This window comes from Danio aesculapii, chromosome 20 (genome assembly GCF_903798145.1).
Source record: "Danio aesculapii chromosome 20, fDanAes4.1, whole genome shotgun sequence".
Lineage (NCBI taxonomy): Eukaryota > Metazoa > Chordata > Actinopteri > Cypriniformes > Danionidae > Danio > Danio aesculapii.
Window position 1 is genome coordinate 409765 of NC_079454.1, and position 13233 is coordinate 422997.

The 13233-nt window shown below is 40.1% G+C and overlaps 1 protein-coding gene across 3 annotated transcripts in view; it reads left to right on the plus strand.

Moving 5' to 3' along the window:
• Positions 1-3744: 3744 nt before the first annotated feature.
• The window catches only part of fynb (FYN proto-oncogene, Src family tyrosine kinase b), a 91283-nt gene continuing 81794 nt past the window's right edge, over positions 3745-13233 (plus strand). For 2 of the 3 annotated variants that reach the window (XM_056480768.1, XM_056480767.1), the window contains exon 1: positions 3745-3920. The gene's annotated coding sequence lies outside the window, so the exon portion shown is untranslated. The remainder of the gene's footprint in view (positions 3921-13233) is intronic. The other variant, XM_056480766.1, reaches the window with a different exon arrangement.

The window sequence follows — 13233 nt, forward strand, 5'->3', positions numbered from 1 at the left end:
TCAGTTGATTTACACATGCCACCAGGGCAACATCCAAGCTAAGGTAGATGAGGTTTCATAGGATCAGTGAGAATGATTTGTGAGTTGCCGTTGGCAAGCGCACGTATATTACACATCTCTGCTCATGAAACACTACCCAGGGTCTTCAGACTACAACTGGCATTTCAATTAGTGTGTGACAGCAGCTGCAGGCCTTCAGTCTGAGTGACACTGAACCAGTGTTCGAGGCTTAAAGCCTTTATACAAACTGTAGGCTACATGAGCACAGGTGGACACTGACAAGACGCAATGCTTTGGAAAACTTACACATACACTGGTGAAGCAGAAACACGTTATTATTAGCATTAGCATATTAGCAAGCTTTCAAATCTTTGGAGGATTTACGTGACTTTGAACGTGGCATGGTTGTATTTCAGAAACTGCTGATCTACTGGGATTTTCACGCACAACTATCTCTAGGGTTTACAGAGAATGGTCCGACAAAGAGGAAATATCCAGTGAGCGGCAGTTCTGTGGGCGCAAATGCCTTGTTGATGTCAGAGGAGAATGGCCAGACTGGTTCCAGCTGATAGAAAGGCAACAGTAACTCAAATAAGCACTCGTTACAACCGAGGTCTGCAGAAGAGCATCTCTGAACACACAACACGTCCAACCTTGAGGCGGATGGGCTACAGCAGCAGAAGACCACACCGGGTGCCGCTCCTGTCAGTTAAGAACAGGAAACTGAGGCTACAATTCACACAGGCTCACCAAAACTGGACAATAGAAGATTGGAGAAACGTTGCCTGGTCTGATGAGTCTCCATTTCTGCTGCCACATTCGGATGCTCGGCTCACAATTTGGCCTCAACAACATGAAAGCATGGATCCATCCTGCCTTGTATCAGCGGTTCAGGCTGCTGGTGGTGGTGTAATGGTGTGGGGGAGATTTTCTTTGGGTCCATCAGTACCAATTGAGCATGGTGTCAACGCCACAGCCTACCTGAGTATTGTTCTGACCATGTCCATCCCTTTATGAGCACAGTGTCTCCATCTTCTGATGGCTACTTCCAGCAGGATAACGCACCATGTTATAAAGCGCCAATCATCTCAGACTGGTTTCTTGAACATGACAATGAGTTCACTGTACTCAAATGGCCTCCACAGTCACCAGAGCTCAATCCACTAGAGCACCTTTGGGATGTGGTGAACGGGAGATTGGCATCATGGATGTGCAGCCTGCGTGATGCTATCATGTCAATATGGAGCAAAATCTCTGAGGAATATTTCCAGTAGCTTGTTTAATCTCTGCCATGAAGGATTAAAGCATACATACATACATACATGACCTTTTATGTGAAGCTGCTTTGACACAATCTACATTGTATAAGCGCTATACAAATAAAGGTGAATTGAATTGAACATGCAAACTCCACACACAAATGCCAACTGGCCCAGCTGGGACTCGATCCAGCGCCCTTCTTGCTGTGAGTCTACAGTGCTAACCACTGAGCCACCATGTCACTCATGTCATATACAGCGTGAGCCATTTATATAGTTACACCTTAATAAACTAATTGGGAATTTCACAAGAAAAACAATGTGCTTGGTTGTAAATGTAATTTTATTCTTTCATGGGTTATTTACAAGCCCCTTCACATATACTAATGTGCCACAAACAGGACGTTAATATCACCAACCATTCCCATTTTATTAAGGTGTATCCATATAATAAGCCCATCCTATATATATATATATATATATATATATATATATATATATATATATATATATATATATATATATATATATATATATATATATATATATATATATATATATATATATATATATATATATATATATATATATCTAAGGTGGCACGGTGGCTCAGTGGTTAGCACTGTTTACTTGCAGTAAGAAGGTTACTGGTTCGAGTCCCAGCTGGGGCAAATATTATGTGTGTGGTATTTCACAAATACACTCCAGCGACATCAGACTTATTTTACATCTTGTGTCTTTAGCCAGTTTTAAAATGCTTGTGGTTGAAGTGCAGTATTTACGATGGCTGTGATTAGTAACATCCATGTTGATCCTGGAACGTCATTTTTATTGGAAAATGTAATCCATACCTAATCCCTACTCCAAAACCCAATCAAACTGTAAATTATTCACAATATCAGAGGGGAATAATAGTTAGATAACAATCATGTAGAAGTACATCATCCTACATAATAGCATAGATGTTGATCCAGGAACGTGTCCTACTTGGTGAAATCACATTAATCTAATTGACGTGAACTTAAATTTGAATTATTTTACATAAAAAACACAGATTAAATGGGATTAAATGCATCATTACTGTGTTAGACTGTTTAAAGAAAAAATTACAGGAGTTTTCCAGGAGAAATAACAAAACGGGAGGGTGGAGGGAGATAGGTGTGAAATACAGGAGACTCCAGGGAATAACGGGAGTGTTGGCAGGTATGGACAGACATGGTTACTATGGGTGGGGCTTTCCCCCTCTGATGACACGTACAAAGGGAGAATGTCCATCAAAGTATTTCTGCAGACTGATTCATCAAGTCTGATTCAAACAAACACTATTAATAATTGTTTATCATTAGAGGCTGGCTATATTCACACTCTGCGGACACTCAACTGTGTTTAAACCTCTAACAAAAGTATCTTTTGCATAGTAGGTCCCCTTTAAATAGCCGGTTTGGCCGACTTGTAAAGTAAAATATGAGAGTGGTCGACAGGTGGAACCATTGAGCTAAGCTTATCTCTGTCATAAGGCACTTGAACTTGTAATGATAGACTGCGTGTTCAACATCCGCCCATCAAACACCAAGCTGTTTCTCCCCTTAATGTTTCCCAGTCCAGCTAAAAACCAGCTGATTGTGGAGCTAGGTTAAATTACTAAAAAGGACATAAGAATCAAGATTAATGAACTTAAATGGATAGTTGATCACCCAAAAATGAAAAGTCATCATTTCTTAACCCAGTACTTGCTTCTAACCTTTATAAGCGTCTTTCTTCTGTTGACCTCAAAAGAAGATATTTTGAAGAATGGTGAAAATCTGTTCACTTCCATATTAATTTTTCCTACTATGTCAATGGTTACAGGCTATTTTTACAGAGGCCTAGCACTGGTTTTCTTTTAGATATATTTATATTTTTATTTATATTAGAAATGTCATTACTTTACTTTTTTAAAGTAAGAGTAGCTTATTTACACAGAGAAAGACATACAACATCACTGACAACATGTGTAAACAGCAAGTTAGCATTTACAATGTTAGAACACCCCTAAAGTTTCTCTATTAATGCACAGACATGGTTGGACTTTGTTGGAATACCGATAACTGTCTGAAGGACGAATCATTCCTCGCAACTTCTAATACTAGCAAACATATGGAGCTTAAAATATGTCAAAACAACCTAAATTTGAATTGTGTTAACTTAAATAATGACAATTGGAATATTATAAGCCATTAAAAATTGCTTTGAATTTGAATTTCTTAACTTGAAGACAAACAAACACGATAAAAGCACGACAAATCTGAACGCAGAGCCACGGACTCATGTGTCAGAGTCGCCCGGCGTGTTCAGACCTCCGCCTACTACCCTGTTTACAAACCCCAGGGCTGGTTGATTGACAGCTTCCTCACCCAATGATATGCTCAGGCTCGTTGTTGAATGCGACATAACGCAATTCCATTGGCCGGAGAAGCTGTCAATCAAACGCGTAGCGCCATTGAGAGTCATTGTGCTGCCGCTGCGCCATCACCAGCCAGCCGCTAGTAGCAGTGAGTAATATCCCGTTGAAAACGCTATTTACTTCGGGCGTCTGATACTCTTTATAGCACCGCGGAGATCTTTGTGAATAATTTATGTACGATGGAAAACATCAGCAGAGGACTTTAGGAGATTGTCCGGGTGAGTGCAGTGTTATTTTGGTGTTTTACAGTGATTGCAGATGGAAGCGTGGCTCAGCATCCATTGCATTTCTATACATGCCCTCATTCTCTACAGATATAAACACGCGTATTCATCAAGTCTGTGTGACGGGATTTGCCCTAATGATGCTGCAGCTGTGATGTTTGTTGTTGGATGCTGTGATTGCTGCAGACTGTAGGACACAGTGTTGCTTATAATGTTGCGGACGTGTGTAGATGCGGCCGATGTGTAGTTTGCTCAGTTATTCTGCTGTGTCTGCATAAACCTCCTGCCCGCATCCTTCACTCTTCAGCAGCTCGATATGTGATGGGTCATTCTAGATCTGCAGATACATTTGGTCTCCAAAGACATCATTTTAAAGTCATTAAACGATAGTTAGACATCATAGATATGTTACTTATTTTCATAGATCATGTTACATGCCATAACAATACTATATCTTCGGTAAAAAGTGTCTTAATTGAGGTAAAGTTGGTTTTATATTCTCACATTCTGATTTTCTACGTAATAATATCATTTTAGATTTGTTTGCTAATTTTAAATAGGAAAATATTAGCTGCCAATGACTAGCAAAGCACAACATTGTTCACTGTCAATTAAACAGTGCTGCTAATGTTGTTTTGAAGTCATATTTACATGATTTCAGACCCAATATCCAGTATACCATGGTGAACAAATTGAGGTACAGTAAAGTATATTCAAACATTCTACTTAAAATATAATTTCAGAAAAGTATTGTTTGCTAACTCTGAATAGTAAAATCATATTGGCAGCTAATGATTAGCAACACACAACATTGTTCACAGTCAATTAGAGCTAATGTTGTTTTGAATTCATATTTACTTGTGATTTCAGACCCAATATCCAATATATTATGGTGAACAAATTGGTTCTAAAAATTGTTTTACAGTTGGTTTTATATTTACACATTCAGACTTTCTACTTAATATAATTTCATAAGGTTTGAAGTCATACTTGCATGTGATTTCAGACAGAATATTCAAACAAGCCTGAAGGACTCAATTAGTTTGATCAGGTGTGTTTAATTAGAGTTGAAACTAAACTAATTTGACACCTGTGATTTAAGACAATGGCTAAAACGAGCGCACTTCCACATCGCACGATAAGGTCAGTACTGCATGTTAAATTATTGCTGACTCGTTTTGCAATAATTGGTTTATTCAAGTTTGAGTTCCAGTTAAATTCTTTCTAAAATGTCCCAAACAATGCTTAGATTCTCTTTCATCTCCATAGCAGTTGATGTACTCTGGAAATACAGTATACAATTACATTATCGTACATGACTATGGATGCTAATTGTCTTTCTATTTGGCTAATTACTCTGGAACCACATGATCATTTTCAGTTTTAAAATATCTCTACACTAGTACATTGTGCTGTTTCTCTTTGATCGTAATATACCAGACGGTTAGAGACACTGAGATTCTAATGCGTCTGATCTTAAAAAGAGGCTTGTGAACATCATGTGCTCATCACACACAGATGAGCGAATATGCCATGTAGGTGGTTAACTCATTAGGCTTGAGGACATTTGTTAATTTGAGAAAATAATAGCTCCACTCGGTGGTAAATTTGATATTTTGAAGGATTGTTTTACACAATAACCAATATATGGACTTATCGCACAACACATGGACGTGACCTCAATCATTTTTGGTGATGCAGTATATATCGCCCACACATAAAAACCAATTCCAGCAAGATTTCAGCTGATTGTGCAACATCTCTATCTCTATTGGAGGTGTCAGTGTCAGTATGGTTAAAAAAACACACGTCTGACAGCTGAAAATAGATAGATATCACAGCCTCTGTACTCTTGACCTTGCACTTTTTTTTTTGTCAGCATTTATTATTTAATTAGGATATGTGTTTTCACATTCTGACTCCAATCCCTCATTATTAAACTGTTAAATTGTCTATAATTATATGAATAAAACATGATGTGTTCTTTGGAGAAGTGTACTTGCATTGTGATGCTATTATATTGTAATTCTGCCATTATAAGAGTTGCATATAATGGTCTTAAAATGACAACAATATCGTTAATCGCAATATATTTTGGTGCAATATATCATAAAACAAATAATAGATATTGTGACAGGCCTAGTTTTTGATTGGAGTGTAACCATTGGAGAGCAATACTTATCACTTAAACAGTAAATTGAAGATTAATTAAATAAAGATTAAGACATATCAACTTATTTACTTTCTATTTATGTACATTTGCACTTTATTTCTAGTCATCTAAGGGCAAGAACACAACAAGCTGACTGACTGTTTGGTTTGGTGTGTTCCACACATCGGTTGTCATCGGGTTAATATTGGAGCTTGTTAGCCCAATTCAGTGAGTAGAATCAGTGTTGGCCTTCAGCTGAAGAGAGCAGTCTGACTGATTATTCAACTGATCAGAGTGCGCCTGCCATAACAATTCAATATTTTCAAAGTGTCTTAATCGAGATAAAGTTAGTTTTATTTTGACACATATGGACTTTCTCCATCCTAATATAATTTCAGAAGAGAATCTCTTTGCAGATTGTAAATAGGGAAATCATATTAGCAGCCAATGACTAGCAAAGCAGAACACCGTCAAATAAATAGTTCTAATGTTGTTAAACGTGCATGTAATTTCAGACAGAATATACCATGGTGAACAAATTGAGGTAAAGTTGGTTTTATATTGGCACATTCAGACTTTCTACTTGATAAATAATTTTTAGTATTTCATTGTGAATTCTTAATAGGAAGATCATATTAGCAGCCAATGTTATGAAATGACTTGCATGTAAACAATTCAAGTCAAGAAGGAACACAAATAGGCCAGTTTGTTATTGTTATCCATGTTTTAACACGAATGTAAACACGTGAAACCATTCAGAACATCGTGGGCACAAATGAGCTAGGTACATTGTGCTGTAATGTACACTAATGAAAACATCTTACACTGCGTTCCATTCAGAAGGGCTCATCTATGCCCTAATCCATATCTGCCAACACTCCCGTTTTCACTGGAGTCCTTATTTCACACCCATCTCCCGCCACCGTCCAGTTTTGTTATTTCTCCTGGAAAACTCCCGTAATTCCACCCCCTCACATCACTTTTTGGTAATTTTGGCATCTTTTTGGTACATCCTCCAACAAATCTCACGGTTGTCAACTTTCGTATAGTGAAGTTAGTAGTATCTAATTGCTGCCAATTCACCTTTATTTGTATAGCGCTTATACAATGTAGATTGTGTCAAAGCAGCTTCACATAAAAGGTCACAGTAAATAGGAACAGTGTAGTTCAGTTTGTAGTGTTTAAGTTCAGTTCAGTTGAGCTCAGTTCAGTGTGGTTTAATATTCACTACTGAGAGTCCAAACACTGAAGAGCAAATCCAACGATGCGCAGCTCTACAGATCCTGAACCATGCAAGCCAGTGGAGACAGCGGAGAGGGAAAAAAAACTTCACTAAAGGTGGAAGTGAAGAAAAAAACCTTGAGAGAAACCAGGCTCAGTTGGGCACGACCATTTTAATTTCTCCGCTGGCCAAACGTCTTGTGCAGAGCTGCAGTCTCAGTGGCGGAGGCTGGAAGCTGGCCTCAGCGAAGACTCGTCTGTCTCTGGAGCGTCACAGGAAACAGTCTAATGTTCTCCACTCTTCCATGATCATCGCAGTAGTTGCTCAGGATTCGGCCTGGTCCAGGATATGGAAACCTTGGGATCATCTCGTCGTTGGTCTTGGATCTAATCAGTGACTCTGCATAGTCTGAGGGCCTCGGGAAGAGTATCCCGAGGTGGAAATGGAGAATAAAGAAAATAATTAGCGTAGCTGATGTTCACAGTGTATATCAGCAAGATGCATAACCTGTGTGGAAGCCCCCTAAGTGGTGCACTAAGTGCCACCACTCGAAACCTTGCTCATGGTACAGTTATTAACACCACAAACAGCCCCTGCATTACTCAACTTTGTTATTCAGACTACCCCCCCTCCATTCCCAACCCCCCCACGGTCTCCCGAAATTTAGGAGACAAATGTTGGCAGGTATGCCCTATTCCATGGGTCTCAAAGTCGATTCCTGGAGGGCCGCAGCTCTGCACAGTTTTGCTCCAATTCTAATCAAACACAGCTGATCCAACTTATCAGTGTCTTCAAAAGAGTCTCGAACACCTTGATTATTTGCATCAGCTGTGTTTGATTAGAATGGGAGAAAAACTGCAGAGCTGCGGCCCTCCAGGAATTGAGACCCTTTCCATAATCCTTTCAGAGTGACGGCATCGAAGGGATTAGGGCACAAGGATGAGCCCTTCTGAATGTAACGCAGAATAAGAAAGTGTTTCATTGGTGAACTCTTCGCAGTGACAGCTTCGAAGGGATGAATAATGTAGGCGTCTAAAAAGCTTGATTGGAACAGACTTCTGCATCATCTTAATGTACCTCGCACTTTATACACATTAGTTGGCAGCCGCAAAGCACTCTCATGATGATTAATATTGTGAAGGCTGTGCATTGTTATACACACACTAACCTGATTTCACTAAGTAGGACATGTTCCTGGATCCACATCTATGTTGATCGTAAAACAACATTCCAATCCGCCAATCAGAATTAAGGGATTCCTTTATGTTAAGTTTAGGCTTAAGGTTATGATTATGTACTTCTACATGAGTGTAATCCGACTATTATTCTCCTCAGATTTTGGGAATAATTTACAGTTATGGTTGGGAATAGGTATGAATCAAAAGCATGACTTTTAAGCTAAAAAAACCTTCCCTGCACAAAGGATCATGGGTTCCTGACGTGTTCATTGGTTGTACCCTTCAATCCGAAGGGCCATTTGAAGTGTCCAGTTTTGTGCACTTTGGTTTGGAATGACACTTCAATATGGCAGTCATTTTATGTACAGGTGCCCTTGCGATATATACACGTTCCTCAGAACATTAGGGCTATGGGGAGCTATAAATCACTTTTTTAGCTGTATGGCTTCACCATCTCTTGGTTTTGCCATCTACACAGATGAAACAGAAGTTCAGAGCTGTTAAGTGAACTTCTTTAAAGTGAAGTGTTTCTGATTAACCCGTGAACGTCTTAAGAGGACAAACATGCTCTTGGCACAGAAGGGTTTTTACATTATAGCATGCATCCTAATAGATTATTGTGGGAATTCCAAAGTCATATGCCAAAGTATGGGTTTCTGCCGGGCCATCTGAGCAACAATGGGAAATATTGGGGGTGGAAATGTGCGTACGCCTCTTTCCACGCCAAAAACAAAGTTGACAGGAGAATGTGCGCAGCTGTAAGTAAACTCTGTGTAAACATATTGACTTAATTGAACCATTTTAAATAATATAAACCATAATCATTACTGTTTGGTCACTTTGAGTAAGTATTAGTGTGCAAATATTCTAAATCAGACTTTAGAATCACTGAGTGAGAATTGATTGAGTTATTGGAAAGTAAAGCACACCCGAGGTGGTCATGTTGTTTTCTATTCATCCAGTTTTGATTAGTTGTTTCTTTGATTCCTTCTTGTCCATCATAATCAGGACTGGATGCATTTATGAAGCAACTCCCATTAACCCTCTCTATCATGTACACTCCATGTGGAAAAATAACCATACACACACACACTCATACACACACTATATTTTCTCTGTCTTTGGCTTTGTCTCTCTTTCCCTGGAGAAGTTAGTAAGTAGGAATTATTTAAAGGAGTGGTTGACTAAAAGATCAGCAACAGCTGTCTGTAAACACATTCCACCAATCTTCCTCCGGGTTCGTTTACTGAGAATTTGGAAATACTTTAATGTGCCGTTTTGTTCAAGTCATCATAATTTGTTTGTTGTTGTATCTGTCAGCGATTAAAACACTCAGTTGGTATTTGCTGCCCGCTGAATTCATCAGAACCATTTCAAGGAAATTAAGTCAGATTCTCCTTAACCACAAATGCGGCTTCCGTCTTCATGTTCCTGTGTGTTGCTAACCACTCATTTCCAGATGCTATTTTAGCATAGCATTAATTAATTAACTCAATAATTGGTGCACTTTACTTGACAAAAGAAGTTTACAAATAAATAATGCTTGTTAATAAATGTAGCAGATAGATAGATGGATGGATGGACGGACGGACGGACAGACAGACAAGTGGATGGATAGACAGATAGATAGATAGATAGATAGAGAGACGGATATATGGATAGATGGATAGACAGACAAATGGACAGACGGATGGATGGATGGATGGACACAGACAGACAAAACGACAGACGGATAAACAGATTTAAGTACTAGTTGTTGTTCACTTGTTGTGTGTGTGTGTGTGCGTGTGCGTGTGCGTGTGCGTGTGCGTGTGCGTGCGTGCGTGCGTGCGTGCGTGCGTGCGTGCGTGCGTGCGTGCGTGCGTGTGCGCTTGTGCGTGCGTGCGTGCGTGCGTGCGTGCGTGTGTGTGTGTGTGTGTGTGTATGTGTGTGCGTGCGTGCGTGCGTGCGTGCGTGCGTGTGTGCGTGCGTGTGTGTGTGCGTGTGTGTGTGCGTGTGTGTGTGTGTGTGTGTAAAATTCAGCTTGTCAGTCAGTAGAGATTTTACCAGTTAATAAAAGCTTTTGACATCTCCTCAGTCAGATTGCTGGAAACTACATCACTCTCTGAGTGGGTGAAGAACTCTCAAGACAAAAGTCACTTCATTGTGAAATGGCGTTCTCAGTAATGTGACGTGTATTCAGAATGAGTGCGCTGTGACCCCTCGCTTAATCCCTCAGGATTAGTTTGGATTAAACTTTCTGTGCACAAATGCTAATTTTTAGGATATGAAGTGAATGTAATGGGTATTCGTTTTAACCCAGCTGCTTTTTTCTTCCTGTATCTGTGTGAAGTCTAGAGTGGGTCAGACTGTGTTTCGGCTCAGCTGATCCCCCCTCCCCCTCCCCCCAGCCTTTGCTGAGGTCATCACATATCATCACAGCCCACAGTGCACTGCTTTCCCCCTGCGTAGGGAGCTTACGCCTGTTCCTTCAGAGACGACATCAACCAGTCCATAGAGACACTCCACAATTGGCCACTTTGTTAGCAGACATGTACTGTACACGAGTATGCAGATGCCAAACTTGCCCAGCGTATATTAAGCGTACTGTCCCATTGACCTTATTTAACCCTCAGATTGACTCCCCTTTGGTTATGTTGGGGGCTGTTTTTGCCCCATTGACTTCCATCATAATCACAATTTTTTTAATCGCAAAGCCCTGACGCCCTATTGTTATGTATTCTCGATTGTTGGTGCTTTTCTCTGTTGGGAAGAGGTAGAACTGGAGGGTATTGTTGAGTATTTAAGAATAATCAAAGCATTTTTCCAAAATATATGTCAAAATAAGAGTTGTCTCCTAAAATCATTCCATTAGCTGAAGCGCTGAGAGAGTTGTGGCCAAATGAAAACTCTAACGTGTGTAGGCTGTGTTTAATCTGTCATGGTGTTTCCGAAAGTTAATTGTGTAATAAATCATGACTTCATTTTCTGAGGAAGATGAGTTTAAAATAGCATTAGGTCTGTTCCTGTTTTTGGTCATTCACCAGTCTGTCTCTAGCATTGTGTGTTCTATGGATCGAATGTAATGAGTATAACAACGTAACTCAGAGACTTTATTTCTGCTACATTTTTTAACGTGATAAAACAGTTGCTAAGGATGCAGCATGTATTGATGTTAAGAAGCGAAACGAAACGAAATTGTACCACAGTCAGTGGTAATATCCACCTTATTGTTAATATGTATCCTACTCAATCTCGAATGTGACTTCCTACCTTCACTAGGGATGTCCAGATCCAATCACGTGATCAGAAATCAGGCCCGATCACGCAGTTTCAGACTTGATCAGAATCGGACGTTACTTCTCGATCAGGGCTCGCAAATATGTATGCAGATGCGGACCAATCGGTATCGGCTCTGGAATAGATCATAACCGGTTATAATGTACTGATGTTATCTATCTCATATGCGCTATGTCGCAGTAGAATACTATGGCGAAGGAGGAGAGCGTGAAGAATTAAAAGGCATAAAGGGACATTTCACTGCGCGTGTTTGCTGGACAGCCGATCACTGACACAATAGAAGCCCCTGTTTCACTGCCATTGAGAAACTGTAGGTAAACTCCCTTTCCCTCTCTCTTTCTGTGGCCTCCTTGACCTACTAGCGTGAGGCTTTCCCTTCTCTCGACTGTTATAGTGATACTTGTAGATCCAGACAGGAGCGTGTTTCTGCAGAGTTTTCTCCTCTGTGTCTATTATGGATCAGTTGTGATCGCCGCTGAAGCAGCAACAACCATGCCACGTTCAAAGTCACTTAAATCCCCTCTCTTCCCCATTACTCAACACCAATATTGTAAAGCACCAGTGTCATGCCGCCCTTGTGAACAATGAATCCATGCAGGTTAAAGACTGAACTAGTTCTTCTCTGTTGTCCTTCAGCAACAATATTCTTAGCCACACCCCTCTTACCGTTAGTTTGCTACTAGGGAATAATATGCAAAAAAAAGCCCCTCCCCCTACTTAATATTCAGTTTCGGGCTCCTCAGCTTCCGGTTTGCGTTGACTTTTTATTTGTTTGCTCTTTGAGAAGATTATCTTAAATCATGAACCCCACCGTGGCTTTCTGTGCTGCATGGTTGAGTTACACACAATTAAAGGACCGTTTAGGGGTGTTTCTTGTGTCTGGATTAAATTAGAGAGCTCTGGGCTGACCGATATACCGCATGTCTTGATGAGAAGCCTGCTAAATTGAAAATATTCAAATGGAGACAGCCTTTTGCCACGCTGTCCTCAGCGATATGGTGCGCCATTGTAAGAGAGTCTGCTCTGGAGTTTGCGGCTCATCATGATTGCTGTCTAGGGAGCAGACGCTCTGAAGGAATTCAATTAGCTGGAACAGTTTACTTCCTCACAGTCCCCAGGGCCAAAGCTGAATCACACCAACACAGCCACGCTCTGTCTCGCTTCACTTTACACAACTGCGGATGAGTGCAAAACATTGGCTTATCGTCGGCGGTAATTAAATGTTTGTAGATTAACTCTTCAACTGTATTGATGGCTCAGCAGTTACAGGTTTTCAACACAGCCCATTGCAGATGCATACAGTTTTATGAGGACGACCACAGCCATGCTGGAAAGCTCAAAGATGTCTTTATTAGCTGTTTCCATTCACCTATTTGTATGCGCATTATGTAATATCATATACAAATGCTTAATGAAAATGTCAAGATGTGAATACAAGACTTACACACACAACTGAGTAACGCTGTGTTCACACCA